The sequence below is a fragment of the Thamnophis elegans genome, chromosome 1 (genome assembly GCF_009769535.1).
Source record: "Thamnophis elegans isolate rThaEle1 chromosome 1, rThaEle1.pri, whole genome shotgun sequence".
In the NCBI taxonomy this organism is placed as follows: domain Eukaryota; kingdom Metazoa; phylum Chordata; class Lepidosauria; order Squamata; family Colubridae; genus Thamnophis; species Thamnophis elegans.
In genome coordinates, this window is record NC_045541.1 from 122,632,778 (window position 1) to 122,650,360 (window position 17,583).

General features: G+C 40.5%; 1 long non-coding RNA gene across 1 annotated transcript; it reads left to right on the plus strand.

Moving 5' to 3' along the window:
* Positions 1–741: 741 nt before the first annotated feature.
* On the plus strand, positions 742–15,494 carry LOC116503410. The gene is made up of 4 exons (XR_004254692.1): positions 742–797; positions 4,192–4,238; positions 11,313–11,460; positions 14,915–15,494. It is a non-coding gene; the product is annotated as an uncharacterized LOC116503410 (long non-coding RNA).
* Positions 15,495–17,583: the final 2,089 nt, after the last annotated feature.

Consider the following 17,583-nt stretch of genomic DNA (forward strand, 5'->3'; position numbering starts at 1 on the left):
TAGTGAGTTCATTTTTTAAATTCTCCATTTCTATGGATTATTTTTTTAAAAAAACTGATAGTTTTACTGGCATTGATATTGAGATCAACTACGGTGCAGTGATTAAAATGTTAAGCTTAAGAAACTGCCAGACAGCTGCAGGAAGATGTTTTTGTTGGTTTAGCAACTCAAAGGAAAGTATTTAAAAAAAAGAAAGAAGAAATGCCAGTCCCAATTGCCTTCCCCTTTTTGGTTATTTAATGTTTGAAACCACATGTCAACATAAAAGTATGTGAATTCTTTTGGGAAATAACAAAGACGCATTGAATTATTGTCTACAGTTATTACTCAGGGTAAATAATGAGTTGCTATTTTATTCAGCTCCACAATTAGTCATTTTGTAGTAATATTTTTCAACATCTTGTGGCTTTGTCGGGCAAATTTTTGGGAACCAACCAAGAGGGCTATTATTTCACTGGGCTGGGGCTACATGGATCCCCTAGACTGGATTTCATGATTCGATTTTATTTGTTTCTCTGAATTTGGAGTGAAGGCAGATATTTCATAGCAATCCTCCATATCTCCATATGAGATAGACGGGGTCAATAAGAGAACTAGGGTGGTGAACCAGTTAAGATGTTAAACCAGGGATGGGGAAAGCCTGAATGCATTTCCACCCCACCCCCACCATCCAGACACAAGCCGATTGGTGAATTTGGGCCACCCACTGGTTCTCAGCCCAACCTACCCAGGATTGTTTTGCAGAGTAAAAAAGAGGAAGGCGTCATCTTTAAGCTGCCCAACATTCCTGAAAGAAGGTAAGTGTGTGTGTGTGTGTGTGTGTGTGTGTGTGTGTGTGAGAGAGAGAGAGAGAGAGAGAGAGAGAAAGAAAGAGAGAGAGAGATTTGTATTTTGAAAACAATGTTTTCTTGTACCACATAGTTTAAAAAAATCCCCTCTTCCCCCCTTTCTATTGATCAAGAATAATTTGGTCAATGATTAGCAATATTTAATAGAACAAAACAAACAAAACAGAGTGAAGGAAACAAATACAATAATATACTAACAGCTAGCAAAATAAATCCCTGTTCTATAAATTCAACCACCTAAATCCTGGATCTAAATCCTGGATCTGATTATTCAGACATAAGCCTCATATATTTCAGTGAGGGGCTTTGTGTACAGCTCCCCTCATATCAGAGCCTTTCATTGGATTCCAGGGATTACAAATCACAGATATACACACACCTCTTAAATCTGGATATGATTAAAAACAAAAATATAAACAATTTACAAAAGTGAATGGAGCAGAATCTAGAAATGTGATGCAACCAAGGCTTGGACAGAAATAGATTTAAAAAAAAACCTAATATCTGGGTTTACAGTACACCTTATTCCTACTTTCATCTGAAGGAAGGAAGGTGGGTTGTCTGAGGTAATAAGATCAGTAAGATTTGTGGAGAGGCAGGCCTTCAAAACTAGTGATGAAAGGAGGCCCAAACAATCTGGAGTTACTATTGCCTTGTGCAACTCTGTGAATTCCTCACCATTTGCTCATTGCATTAAGCCCCTAAAATTCCTTGGTCCTAGTTATTTGTAGCCCCTCCTGTTATTAATAACTTCCTTTCCTAATGCTTTTAAAGGCATTGTTGAGGATAGGCCCTGCACCTTTGGCACAATTTTTTTCTTTATGTGCAGTCCCATATTTTTAAAAGAATAATCCAGAAGAGGCAAATAGGCAAATTATTATTCCAGTTTTGCTTTGGAGATGGGCAGGAATAAAAATAGCTGAATAAAGCAATTCACTTCCTGCTGGGTGCATGTGCAATCACATCTATTCTTTGTTGAATACAGATCTCAAAGATTTCCACTTTACTATGGTACACCTGAAAAAATGAGTATGTGCTTAAATTAGGATTAGAGACAGAATGACAAGATTACAGGAAGCTGAACTAAGGAAATAGGATTTAGGAAAATGAAATAACCCAGAAAGAATCCAGGAGGAGGGCCCTTTGCAAAATGCTATATATTTCTGTAGGTAAAATATTGAATACTGTAATCACTGCAGGGAGGTATAGATACTGTTCTTCCAGCAGCAATTTTATTATTTGGAGAACAGAAGTACCATTGTGCTGTATATCCTTAAATCAAACCTGAGGGAATTTCCTAAGGCTGTGCTTGATAGGGCCTGCCCAAGAGGAGGAAAATTGTAGGCCCCTGTAATTGTTCTCGTGCCCTTGTGACCTCCAGGCTGGAGTACTGCAATGTGCTCTACATGGGGCTGCCCTTGAAGAGTATTTGGTGACTTCAGCTGGTCCAGAATGCAGCCGCGCGAGTGATCGTGGGTGCACCTCGATTCACCCACGTAACACCTATCCTCCGCGAGCTGCACTGGCTGCCTGTTGATCTCCAAGTGCGCTTCAAGGTGCTAGTTGTCACCTACAAAGCCCTTCATGGTATTGGATCTGGGTACTTGAGAGACCGCCTACTGCCAATCACCTCCACTAGACCAATAAGATCGCATAGATTAGGCCTCCTCCGAATTCCATCAGCCAGCCAGTGTAGACTGGCAACTACTCGGAGGAGAGCCTTCTCGGTGGCTGCTCCGACCCTCTGGAACGAACTCCCCATGGAGATCCGGACCCTCACCACCCTCCAGACCTTCCGCGCCGCACTTAAAATCTGGCTATCCCGGCTGGCCTGGGGTTAAAGATTCTAACCCCTACTCAAATTGTATGACTGTTGAGTTCTTAAATGATGTAATGTTTTTATGTTGTAAATTGTTTGTCCTTCCCCCACCCCTTTTGAACTGTGAGCCGCCCTGAGTCCCCCCAGGGAAAAGGGCGGCATACAAATAAAGTGAACTGAACTGAACTGTAATATTTCATGTGTATAAAGGAGGTTGTTTCGTTTAAAAAGTTCTGATGTGTTATCTCCGATCTTCTATTTTCACTTCTGTCTTACTAAAATGCTTGAACTCTACTAGTAAGAATGAGTGTTGCCTACAATTGGGTACATCCAAAATTTAGGCCTGGTTTGAGTCTTACTATGCATTGGAGTTCCCATTTGGAACTGGAATTTGGGTTATCCTTTATTAGACTAATATCCTGGCTGCCTTTCCTTATTTTATCTGTCTGTTATTGGCCTGCTCAAGGTAAGTTGTTGTGTTAAGAAAGACTGACTGTCTAAAGGTGGATGGGAACTTGGATTCTTCTGCTTCTGGTCTGATACATTCCTTGTTATACCATGCTGACTTTTCTAAACAAGAATTATTACAGGAAATACTAAGAAAATAGAGGATTTCCCATGTCCATTTATTTTTCTACTGGATTGGAAGAATATAAAAGATGACTCCCAGGCAAAATTTTTCCTAGTACAGGTAGTCCTCAACTTACTTACACAATTGAGCCCAAAATTTCTGTGGTTCAGTGAGACATTTCTTAAATGAATTTTGCCTAGATTTACAACCTTCCTTGCCTCAGTTGTTAAGTGAATCACTGCAGTTGATAAGTCACCCGGTTGTTAAGAGAATCTGGTTCCCCTGTTGACTTTGCTTGTCAGAAGATCATAAAAAGGTATCAGCAACGGTCATAAGTATGAACCAATTGCCAAGCCCCTGAATTTTGATCACATGATCAGGGGGATGCTGGAAAGGTCATATCTTTGAAAAATGGTCATAAGTCACTTTTTTTCAGTGTCGTTGTAACTTTAGTCACTAAACAAACTGTTACGAGGATTACCTGTATATATGGAGAAATAATTGATGGTTTGTGTGTGTGTGTGTGTGTCTGTACAAACACACACACACACCATCAATTACGTCTCCCAACCCAGTGGAAAAATAAATGGACATGGGAAATCTTCTATTTTCCTAGCATTCACTAATAATTCTTGTCTAGAAAAGTCAGCAAAGTCACTTGTTTTTTTTCTCCCAAGGGCCAATATGGAGGGAGTCATCTTTTATTAAACTACAACTCCACCCCCACTGTGGCCTTTATATGCAGAAAATGCTTCTTTGAAAACAAAATTAAAAAACAGAAGTGACTTTGTTCTTTCTGTTGCTTAAACACATGATCTCATTCAACATGTGGTTTCTCTTATACATTTTAATTGTTAGCTGACTTGCAAGAGAAAAACAAAGTCATGATTGTAAGATACTTGTGGTGATATTTAGCTTGTGGGTGTGACACTAATTTATGCCTTATACTGTAGTGACCGCTGGAAGAAATAACATCTTCCGAAGGCTTATTCACCACAAGGTAAGCACTGCTGCTCTGTTTCATTGGAATAATCAACGATATAAAATATTTTCTTTCATTATTAGAGCCTTTTAAGTTAATTCTACCATATAGTTTTGAGACCACTTTGTAGGATATAATAGTGCCTTAGAATCAAATCCCATAACTCATCAGAAGCTGTAACATCTGGAAATATCCATTTTATTCTAAAAACAATGAAAAATTGAAAACTAAAAACAAAAGCATGCATTTTTCCAAAAGAGCCTCGTTTCATAGTTCTTTTTCTAGCAAATGATGAATTATATAAGTGTCAAAAATATGGAAATAGGATGTTATAATATTTTAATAACATGTTGTTCTCCAAGCATGCATTTGAGTAATCCTAATGAGCTGTCATGCTAACTTGTTTGAGACAGTAAAATATAATTCTATACTTATTGTAATTATGTAGAAATTTTTTAGAGGAAAAAGTTGGTACGGTGTTCATTTTATAGCAGAAATGAATCCCATACCAACAGAAAATGTAAATTATAAAACAGTTTCTTACATCAAACTTTTGAAGTTCATACTTCCTTAGATTAAATATATTAGTCTTTTAGAAATGTTTGTAAAACTGTTTATTTCTTCTGGTTTTCACAGCCTGGTTAATATTGAAGAAATCACTGAATTTTAAAGTGCTCCTATCTGTCTTATTTGTTTATTTTTTTCTCTTTTAAAGACCATAACAGGTTTTGATTAAATGTGACCCAGATGCCAAGGACCCAAATGTGACGTGGATCAAAATCTGGAACCATGTGATAAGTTCTGGGGAGGTGGGGCCATCATAATTCTGAATGGTCACTAAGACACTGTCGTTAAGCGAGGACTACTTGTAATGCAAGTAATAAAATGTCCATAGTACTGTAAATATACACAACACACACAACACACACACACACACACACACACACATATTTAAAAAAAATAATACAGCAATTACAACTGCATGTGAATTATGAGTGATAGACAGTCAGGTCAGAAGATATTCCAGAAATTTATACCGATAGTCCTCAACTTATGACCACAATTGAGCCCAAAATTTATGTTGCTAAATGAGACATTTTTAAAATGAGTTTTGCCCCATTGTACAACTTTTCTTGTCACATTTGTTTAGTGAATCACTGCAGTTGTTAAATTAGTAATACAGTTATTAAGTGAATCTGTTTTCCCCAGTGACTTTGCTTGTCAGAAGGTTGCAAAGGTGATCACATAATCCTGGGACACTGCAACCGTCACAAATGTGAGTCAGTTGTCAAGCATTTGAATATAAATCACCAGACCATGGGGATGCTGCAATGGTCATATGTGTGAAAAAGGGTCATAAGTCACTTTTTTCAGTGCCATTGTCATTTCGAACAGTCACTAAATGAACTGTTGTAAGTGGAGGACTACCTGTATCAGCTTCAGGAAGGCCACAAACTACGGGTGCAATTTTATATTTACAGGGAAGCTATTTCTGAGAATCAGCACTGTGATGACAAATCAGTGCAGAAGGCCTCAATTCTCCCATCTTACCCTGTGTACCTAAGGGTATCACCAGGGGTTTAAGAGAGAAGAACATCCTCAGATGGGCCAACTCTGATTGGAGAAGGAGATCCTGTAGATAATTTAGTGTCAAGCCATATATACTTTTTTTAAATCAATATTCAAGTAGGTTTTATTGTCATTTCAACAATATACAGTACAGTACATAGTGAGATGAAACGATGTTTCCCCAGGACCAAGATGCTACATCAGACAGCATAGATAGAAAGAGAGCAGAACAAAGAACTACATACGTATAGCTCTAAATGTAAGAACTTAGAGAGTGTTGAGGAGTTTGATGGCTTGTGGAAAGAAACTGTTACACAGTCTGTTTGTGCGGGCCCGAATGCTTCTGTACCTTTTTCCAGATGGCAAGCGAGTAAAGAGCGTGTATGGGGGGGGGGGGTGTCAGCCACAATGTTTCTGGCTTTACGAATGCAGCGTGTAGTGTATATGTCCATGACAGAGGAAAGAACAACCCTGATTATCTTCTCTGCTGTCCTCACTATTCGCTGTAGGATCTTGTGATCCAAAACAGTGCAATTCCCAAACCAGGTGGTGATGCAGCTGCTCAGGGTGCTCTCGATGGTCCCTCTGTAGAAAGTTGTGAGGATGTGTGGTGGAAGTTGTGTTTTCCGCAGTTTCCTAAGAAAGTAAAGATGCTGCTGGACTTTCCTTGTTATGGAACCGGTGTTGAGGAACCAGGTGTGATTCTCTGCCAGGTGAACACCAAGGAATTTGGTGCTCTCTACAATCTCCACAGAGGAGCCATTGATCTTCAGCGGGGAGCGGTCATGTTGTGTCCTCCTGAAGTCAATAACTATCTCTTTTGTTTTGTCTACATTCAGAGACAGGTTGTTCGCTTTACACCAGTTTGTTAACTTCACCACTTCCTCTCCTGTATGCTGTCTCCTCGTTCTTGCTGATAAGACCCACCACGGTCATATCATCAGCGAACTTTATGATGTGATTCGAACTGTGCATTGCTACACAGTCGTGTGTCAGCTGGGTGAAGAGCAGGGAACTGAGCACACAGCCCTGAGGGGCTCTAGTGTGCAGTATGATGGTGTTAGAAGTATTGTTCGTGATCCAAACTGTCTGAGGTCTTCCAGTAAAAAAGTCCAGGATCCAGTTACAGAGGGAGGTGTTCAGGCCCAGCAGGGTCAGCTTCCCCATCAGATGTTAGGCAATGATAATGTTGAATGCTGAAGTAAAGTCTATGAACAGCATTTGTACGTATGAGTCTTTGTTTTCTAGGTGAGTGAAGGCTAGATGGAGTGTAGTAGAGATGGCGTCATTGGTGGAGCAATTCGAGCGGTATGCAAACTGCAGTGAATCCAATGTTACGGGCAGCAGGGTCTTTATATGCCTCAAGAGGAGCCTCTCGAAGCACTTCATGATGTTGGGAGTAAGTGCAACGGGATAGTAGTCATTGAGGCAGGGCACTGATGGTTTCTTTGGCACGGGGAAGATGGTCATTGTCTTGAAGCACTTTGGGACAACAGTGGTACTCAGAGAGATGTTGAAGATGTTGGTGAAAATATTTGCCAGTTGGTCTGCACATCCTCTGAGTACTCTGCCAGGAATATTGTCTGCTCCCGCAGCTTTCAGTGGGTTGACTCTGCTTAGAGCTTTCCTCACGTCAATAGTAGAGAGACAAAGTATCTGGTCGTTGGAAGGAGTCCTCCTCACTGTCACATCATTCTGTGCTTCGAAATGGGCATAGAAGCTGTTTAACACATCTGGAAGTGAGCCATTACTCTCACAGGCAGGTGGTGATGTTCTGTAATTAGTGATGGCTTAGATGCCCTGCCACATAAGCCGTGTGTTGCTGCTGTTCGTGAAGTGTTGGTGGATGCTTGGCATGTGCATGCTTTGCTTCTCTGATGGCCCAGGACAGATTGGCTCTTGCTGTTCTTAGGGCTACTTTCTCACCTGCCCTGACTGCAGAATCTCGGGTTTTCAGTAGAGCACACACCTCTCCAGCTATCCACGGCTTCTGGTTGGGGTGTGAGATAATTTTCTTGGAGACTGTGACATCATCAATGCACTTGCTGATATAGCCAGTCACTGACGATGTATACTCCTCCAAGTCAATGGAGCCACCGTTGGTTGCAGACTCCCTGAACATGTACCAGTCAATGCATTCATAGCAGTCCTGAAGAGCAGAGATGGCTCCTGCTGGCCAGGTCCTCACCTGCTTCTGAACTGGTCTTGTTATAATGAGTGGTCTGTATGCTTGAATTAGCATAATAGATATGTGGTCTGAGTAGCTAAGGTGGGGGCGGGGCTTCACCTGATATGCACCCGGAATGTTTGTATAAACAACGTTCAGCCTGTTTTCCCCTCTGGTTGCAAAGTCCACATTTTGATGAAATTTAGGGAGCACAGTCCTGAGATTTGAAGTTGAAGTTGAAGTTTGTTTTATTTATATGCCGCCCTACTCCAGGAGGGACTCAGGGCGGCGAACAACTCAAAGGGGGAAAGGGAACACAAAGTACAATACAAGTAATTAAAAACAACCAAGAATCACACAGCCACACAAGTCGAGGGAGGAAGGGAACTCATCATCCCCAGGCCTGCCGGCACAGCCAGGTTTTGACGGCTTTTTGGAAGGCCTGGAGAGAGGTGAGGGTCCGAATTTCTGCGGGGAGTTCGTTCCAAAGGGCCGGAGCTGCCACAGAGAAGGCCCTCCCCCAGGTGATAGCCAGATGGCATTGACTGGTAGACGGAACCCGGAGGAGGCCGACCCTGTGTGATCTAATGGGTCTTTGGGAGGTAATAGGCAGCAGGCGGTCTCTCAAGTACCCAGGTCCAATACCATGAAGGGCTTTATAAGTTACAACTAGCACTTTGAAGCGTATCCGGAGACCGATCGGTAGCCAGTGCAGCTCGTGGAGGATAGGTGTAACGTGGGTGTACCAAGGTGCACCCACAATCGCTCGCGCGGCTGCATTCTGGACGAGTTGAAGTCTCCGAATACTCTTCAAAGGCTGCCCCATGTAGAGCGCATTTGCATGATTGAAATCTCCAGCAACAATAAACAATCCATCAGGGTGTGTGTTCTTCAGTTCGTTGATGGTACTGTGAAGTATACAGAGTGCTTCCTTAGCATTAGCGCTAGGTGGAATATACACGCCATGTATAATAGCAGCGGTAAATAAAAAGGTCTACATCTCACAACCATAAACTCCACAAGCGGTGAGCAGTAGGTGGAAACGAGGACAGAGTTTTTACATCATTCTGTGTTGATGTATACACACAGTCCGCCGCCACAACTCTTACCGCATAGAGCTGCATTTCTGTCGGCACGAAACGCAGTTAACCTGTCCAGCTGAATAGCAGCATCCGGAACTCTATCACTCAGCCATGTCTCCGTGAAAACAAAGATGCAGCAGTGTCTGTATTCACGCCGTGTAGCTTGCTGGAGTCTGATGTAATCTAATTTATTGTCCAGGGAGCAGATATTTGCTAGCAGGATGGATGGTAGAGCAGGCCGGCTATGGTTTGCTTTTAGCCTAGCATTAACCCCTTCTAACTTTCCGCGCTTCCGCTTCCTCTCACATCGCTTCCAATGCCCCCACCTCCATCCGTTGGCTTCTGCTGATGTCGGGATCTGAGGACCTGGATCTTGGAGCAAGCCGAGGTTGCGCAGCTTCTCCTGCAAATCATCATTAATGGTGTTGGAGTTGTTTCTGTATTTCCATAGTTTCTGCTGAAGGTACATGTAAACGCCAGTTGCTCTGACATCCATATGTTTCGTGGGATGGGATACAACATAAAAATAGCACCACTTTGGATCCGGAGTGGCCGTTGTGATCTACTGCCGTGCCGCCTATACCGCCATACTATTAGCATTTTGAATGGTACAAAAAAACTAATAATGACTAATGTACAGTCAACAAAACAGGGCTAATATGATCACAATAAAGAGTGCTCATCAAATGCAGCTGCTGCATTTTAAACCAACTGCAACTTCTAGATGGTCTTAGAAAGTAGCCACAAATGGAGTGACTTGTGGAAGTCTGCATGAGTCATTGTAACTGGTCCTCTTACTCCAGGAAGGGGCACAACCGGCACATCAGCTCAAATTTAGCAAATGCCCTTCTAGCCATGGCACCCATCTGTCCATATAGCAGTAGACATGACTCCAGGTGAGACTCCAAGACCAATAGACTTGCTTTTTTAGTGCCATCTTGTCAAGAAACAATACCAGAACCTATTAACAACTCTGATGTGCACACAGCAACTCCTTCTTACTTAGCTTCAAGTTCACCATGTATTGTCCCATTCAAATCCCTCCAGCAATATTTCTTCTTGGCCCTAGGATGCCAGTATGAAACATAACATATTGATGGCATTGCGCTATGTACCCTGGGCTAATGCATTGAAGGGCTTAATGCAGATGAATGTCACACAAGAGTGGCTGCTAGACTAATCCCTTCTCACTGGTTGGAACTGCTCTTTAAAGTAGGAGCAGAATCACTACAAAGCAATACTTACAAACTCCGCCCCCCCAAAGGGCAGTTCAGAAGGAAAGCATGATTGATCAGATGTTGCCAAGAGGTTTTATAAGACTAAGAGGGGTGCATTATCATTATCAAAGTCTGGACACTGTTCATCTATGAGAATGAGCAATGCTGTCTCTATCACATGCCTGGCCCCAAACATCATTAAAAAGAATCCAGATAATTTGCTTTCTCTACAGTACTGGTTAAATAAATCCCTATCACATGGTCAATAACTTTTTCACAAAAGAGAAAACTCAAGATGAAATAGGGTCAGATATTGCTGGATATGGTGGGAAACTCTTGAAAAAGGAAAAGCATTGTCACCTCCTTTAAAACTGTTGATATCAGCTCCCATTAAAAGAGGCATTAATTACATAATTATAAACTGCCAAATTGTTAAGAAACTTCAAGCACTTCAAGAACCCTCTAAATCAATCATGTAGTAGGAGTGGACTTTTCTAATGGGTCCCACAGACCTTTGGAAGTCTCAGCTGCACCTGGAAATTAACTAACCATGAGAATGGGCCAGATGTAATTCTGTCCATATTAAGATCATAGCATAATTGCTTTGAGGTAAAGCCAGGTCAAAGGCATGACTATCTGCAGGTATGTCAAATATCACTGGGGGACAAACCCATAGTTGCTATTGAAGCCACAAACGTCCTTGATCTGACCTCCAGGAAATGGAGATTACTCAGCTACAATCAAATCATGGATAAGTGTGGTCTTATTAGAGACAGAATTCCAGCAGGAGGCTAAGCCAAGGTCCCTAATGATCAAGCCAGCAGGATTGGGACCACCAGACCAATTTGATTGTACCAAATTGCTGGTTTTCCTTCCCTTGGAATGGCCGAATCAGGTAGATTCCACAAGTTCATCCAAATGCTTGATCTCCAGATGAACTCCCCTTGCAGTCTTTTCAAGTTAAATGTTCCTTTTTCTCTCAGCATATTGTGACTGTCTTCCCGCTGCTATCACAGATGAACTTCAGTCTGATGCACTCTCAACTCTTCTTTCATAGACCCTGGATTGTAGCAATAAATTCTCCACAATCCAGATCTTCTGACTGAATCTGCAACCACCTCAACAACACAGACCCACAAGATCAACTTCTCTGTTATTGTACTATCTCTGTCTCTAACAACTTTAAAACTACATCGACGCTCAAGGTAGGTCAACTTCAATTTTGGCTTTCTTTTCCAACTGCTACAATTTCACTCTTCTACTTTTGTCTTCTAACATTTTCTCAGCACATTCCGCTTTTCTCCCTTTATCACTATCTCTATTCTATCAAACTTTTCTGTTTGCTTTGCTCTCAGTTCTTTTCACTATTTCAATACCTTAATTTGGTCATCCCAAACTCTATATCTATAATTTACACAAGAATTTATTTGTTGCACAACTAGAATAAAGAAAAACATTTCAGTCCCAACTATACTCTTCCTTTCATTAATGCATCTAGAACCATCCTCAGTCTTACATAAAATACAGATTAGTTATTCTGCCCATAATATTTATTTAACATGCAACATATTAAAATGTGTGTCATTTTTCTGGCCTCTCTTTCCAAAGGTCAGGAGAGAACTCATTTTTCAAAAATTCTAATTTTTACTTGTTGTCTATGAAATTACAGGGAAGTTCTCAGCCAGACAAACATCAACTCTATTTCATGTTATGTCTAGAATTGGTAGAATTTATTTATCCATGTATTTATTCATTTTATATTCCTGCATTCTCAAACCTACAGTATATGAAACAGCTCTGATTTGAGTCAGCCTGGAGTTTTGAAGAATACAGTTTTAGCAAACACATTAGCATCAGAAGTGAAATAAACCCACAGAGCTAGGCAAACCAAAAGAAAGTGGTACTCTGCAATAAAATATTAGACCAAAACCAGCATTACTTTGGCACTCATTCACTCATTGACAAGTGATTTAACCTTGCCCCAATCTTGCAGAATGTAAGAATAAAGTTAGCCCTCAGGCAATATTCAGAGTATTGGGATCAGAAACAGCTGAAGCGCGGCAGAGTGGATCCACTTTGCTGCACCAATCAGCTGGGCTTCGGAAAAGGAAATATAGATGAGTATAACGCAGGGGTGGGCGGGCAGGCCCACTTCAAAGTCGGAGCAAACTGGTTTGTTCCCAGCTGATAGTTGGAGCTACTGGTTCGCCTGAACCGGTCCAAACCAGTAGAATCCCACCCCTTCTCTTACCCCAAGAGAACATGGTTAGCTAGACAGTTGAATGAGGCATTAAAACAACTAGCTCTGTACTTATATTAGTGTTAGAAAATCCATCACACCATTAAACATATCCCAAGCCTCTGCATACTTGGAAGTGAAATTGCAAGAATGTATATTATCATTAACTACTACTAGCAAAACAATTTAAGAGTAGAAACAATTAAAAAACAAGAAAAAGTGTCATAACCATTTGCATGGGTACAGACTGGGGGAAACCTGGCTCAATACCAGTAACTGTGAGAGGGATCTTGGAGTCTAAGTGGACAATAACTTAAATAGGAGCTGATAGTGAGCTGCTGTGCAGCAGCCAAAAAAGCCAATGCAACCCTAGGCTGTATTAATAGAGGGACAGAATTAAGATAACATAAATATTAGTACTGCTTTACAAAGCCTTGGTAAGACCACACTCCGAATACTGCATCCAATTTTGGTCACCACAATATAAAAAAGATGTTGAGATACTCAAAAGAGTGCAGAGAAGAGCAACAAACATTATTAGGGAGCTGGAGGCTAAAACATATGAAGAACAATTGCAGGAAGTGGGTATGTCTAATCTAGTGAAAAGAAAGACATGGGAGACATGATAGCAGTGTTCCGCTATTTGAGTGGTTACCACAAATATTAGGGAGTCAACTTATTTTCCAAAACACTAGAAGGCCAGACAAGGAATAATGGATGGAAATTGACCAAGGAGAGATTCAACCTAGAAATAAGGAGGAACTTTCTGACAGTGAGAACAATCAACCAATGGAACAGCTTGGACTAGAAACAATGGATGGAAACTAATCAAGGAGACAAACAACCTAGAACTAAGGAGAAATTTCCTAGTGGTGAGAATAATTAACTAGTGGAATGCCTTGCTCTCAGAAGTTGTAGGTGCCCCATCGCTGGGGGCTTTTAAGAAGAGACTGGACAGCCACTTGTCTGAAGTGGTATGGAGCCGTGATAGTGAACCTATGGCAGGCAAACCCTCTCTGTGGGCATGCATGCCATCGCCAGCTGCTCTTCTGGTTTGTGGCATGCGCATGCATGCTGGCCAGCTGATCTTCATGCATGCCAGAGCCCCAGAAACCTGAAAATCAGCTGGCTGGTGCGCATGCGCACACTGTCCACCTGGCTTTCCAGTTTCCGATGCTCCTGCATGTATGCAGACCAGCACTGGAAACCCAAAGATCAGCATGCACACCGGCCAGCTGGTATGTGCAGGTTCCGGTTTGGGCATTCATTGCCAAAAAGGTTCGCCATCACTCGTACAGGGTGTTCTGCTCGAGCAAGAGGATGGACTAGAAGACTTCCAAGATCACTTCCAATTCTCTTATTCTATGTTCTATGTCAGAGGTGTCAAACTCAATTTCATTAAGGGCCCCATCAGGATTGTATTTGAACTTGGGGGGCTGAATGGGTGTGGCCAGGATGCCGAGAACCACTCGCAGCCCTCTCAAGCTCTCTTTTTGGCTGCAGTGGCCTGCTGTAGCACTCTGCAAGTGAAAATAGAGCTTGGGAGGGACGTGTGACAGCTTCCGGCAGCGCTTTGCCAGTGAAAATGGCAGAGGCATCGCGGTCCTTCGAATGCGGTCCGCGGCAGTGGTGAAATCTAATTTTCCCCCCCATGACTTGGTGAGGGGGGGGTCATGTCACTGGGTGGGCATGGCCAACTTTCCCCCACTTTTTAAAGGATTTTTTTTCCTATTTGCCTGAACCGGCAGGAAAAAATGCTTTAAAAAGTGAAAAAAGTGATTCCGACGAACATGTGGATCAGCTATGAGTTGCGCGATTGTCAGACTCCTTCCCCCCCCACTTTGTAAAGCATCTTTTCCTGCCGGTTCAGGCGAATAGGTATGGGAAAATGCTTTAAAAAGTTAAAGAGCTCACAGCTGATCCGCACTATCGTCAGAATCAATTTTTCTCACTTTTTAAAGCATTTATTACCAGTTCCAATGAATTGGTAGTAAAAAAAAATCCTTTAAAGTGAAAAAAAGGTTCCATGACAATTAGCTGTGCTGCGCAATCGTCAGAACCTTTTTTTCACTTTTTAAAGTGAAAAAAAATAATTCCGATCGCACGACACAGCTGAGGGTCACAGAACCTTTTTTCCCCATTTTTAAAAGCTTTTTTTTTTACTACCAGTTCTTGCGAACCTTAGCATTTTTTGCTCCTGTTTCTAGTGAACCAGTGAGAACTGATAGCATTCCACCCCTGACCCGGGGGCCTTAAGTTTGACATCTCTGCTCTAAATTATGCAGACTTCTCTACCTCCTAGCAAATCAGAAAGTGATTGGAAATGCCAATATGTAAATACTTTAATCTTAATAGATATCATAAATAAAGCTAAAACTTTATCAGAGCTTATCAATTAATTTATCTAATTCTTTTGCTAGGTTCAAGATGGATGCAGCCTGTGTCCTGTGGGGAATCGTTTGGCTGATTATATTATTTTTTATTGGATGGCCAATTAGCATCTTTTTGGGAGGACTGTATGGATTCTTTGCTCCTTTGTTGGTTCTGCTAACTCTGGATGACGTTAGTGAAATTTTATTGAAGGGGGTAAATTTGGGAGTACAATGTGCTAAGAATGCGCGAACAGGAAAGCCCCTCTTTTAACAATAAACCCTATCACAAATCAGGAAATAAAGTTTCATTCTGTGGTCTTTAATGGACTTTGAAAGTATTTGTGTACATTCCTGTTTATTGATATTTTACAATATTGTAAAGAAATATAGTATCATTTAATTTGTAAACTGTATGAAACCTGGGGAGATCTAAATAAGAACTTCAAATATTTGTCAGATCTGGGTTTGAATAGAACACTATGTTTGCAGCTCTGAAAACCTATGTATTAATATCTTTCCTTAGATACAGTGATGAAACTTGCATTCCTTTTAGGGGGAAAGTTGGCTTTTAGCTTCTTGCTCTGCCTTATAAGCTATCAAAAGTTCAAAGTTTAATTGTTTATTTGTTTCCAAACATAGTCAATATATAAATCTGTATTATTATCACTAATGTTCATTATATTTAAATTTTATATAAATATATATATATATGGAAGTTATTTTTAATGATTTATAGATGTGTTATCACTTATGATAAATAAAACATAACTTGACTGGAAGTTTCTGCGTATGTATTTTTTTTTTACATTTTTGTTATGTATTTTTCTCCTAATATAAGAAATTCCTGAATTTTGCTGTTCCTTTTCTGAAACACAATTATAAATATTATGATTATCTTAAAACTAGAACCTACTTTAGATGATAGTAAAGTATTTTTACTGTCACTTATCTGATATTTTAATAGAGATCTATGTTCTCTGTCCCCTAATATGTATGTAAGTAATCCTTGCTACAATTTCAAATAATGGGAAAGTGTCATTGCAGTGGTCCAGGTTGAGAATATAAATTATCTCAGTTTTCTCATTAGACTGTATATTCCAGAAACCGAACAGAATAATGCCTCCATATTGATTTGTGTGTGTTTGTGTGTGTGTGTTATAATATCAGTACCATATTGTATCATTATCTGTGGCATCCTCCTGAAATGTTTAGCTATAAACTATTATTACACAAATCTGTATGGCTGAGTGTTTTGAGGTGTTAGTGGTGGGAGAGTATTGCTTGATTCTTATAAGAATCATATTATTTGGCTGTTAACATAATATACCACAGGATGTTTTCATGATAGCTACGCTTCACATGATCATTCCCCATGATGATGGAAGGAGGAGGAGGAGAAGAAGGAGAAGAAGAAAAGCAGGAGGAGGGGGAGGGGGAAGGGGAAGAAGAAGAAGAAAAAAAAACAAACTCCCATTCTGGGCAGCACCACCTGTAAGAGAGATATTCTCCCTATTTCAGAAGCATATTGTTCACGAGGGAATTTGGTGTTGTGGTTAAGATACCAGGTTAGAGACCAGGAGATTGAGTTCTAGTTGACTGAGCATAAGTTACTTTCTTTCAGCCCAACTCACCTCACAACCTCACGGTTGTATTATGGGGAGAATAGGAGGAAGGAATATTTAAGTATATTTACCACCTTGAATTATTTATACAAAAAATAAACATGGGAAATTAATTAATTAATTAATTAATATTGTCTCTGCTTTGGTTGATATACATTTGGCTATATGACAACTCACTTTTTCTTCTCTTACAAGTGTTCCAATTTTAGATGTTTTTTCAAACTTAAAAATAGAGCTAGCATTGGCTAGGTATCTGGCATTGATTCTTAATGCACATTTCAGGATCAATGTAGCTGTTTTCAAATATTGTCATTATTTCTAACAGGATGGCAATGGTTTTACTAGAATCAGCGTGAATGGCCAGTAGGGGAAAAAGCTGGAGTTAAAAATGTATCTCCTTTCTATTACTATCACTTTTCACAAATGAGATAGGGCTGTTACAGGAAAAAACTTACTCCAAGCTTTCTAGATATCATAATTTCTCTTCTAAGCACTATTTGACTATTTGCACATGGAACATTCACTTCTTTTGTTAACTGATTCGCAACGTAGGTCCACTAGATCACTGAAATTTATTTTCATTCATTTTCTCTCAGTATTTTGGTCAGTTTGAAATTATTTTAAGTTTATGGTATAGCTGCAAAAAAATACATATCATATTTTTCGGAGTATAAGAAGCACCGGAGTATAAGATGCACCAAGATTTTGAAGAGACAATTTTTTTAAAAAAAGGTTTTGCACTCTGCAGACCTCCCAAAAATGGCCCATTTTTCGCAAAAATGAGCCCATTTTGTTTTCAAAAAAGGACATGAATAGTCTTTAGGAGACTTATAAAGTGCTCCGAGGGGGGGGGGAAATTGAGCAAAAAAACGGCCCATTTTTTGCACATTTCCTCCCCAGCCCCCAGGAACACTCTGAAAGTCTCCTAAAGGCTATGCATGGCCATTTTGGTGACGGGGGCGGGGTTTCAGGAGGCAAAAAATGCTGTATTCAATGTATAAGATTCACCCAGATTTTCAGCATCTTTTTTGAGCGAAAAAGGTGGTCTTATATTCTGAAAAATATGGTATATATCTAGTAATTAACAATTATGAA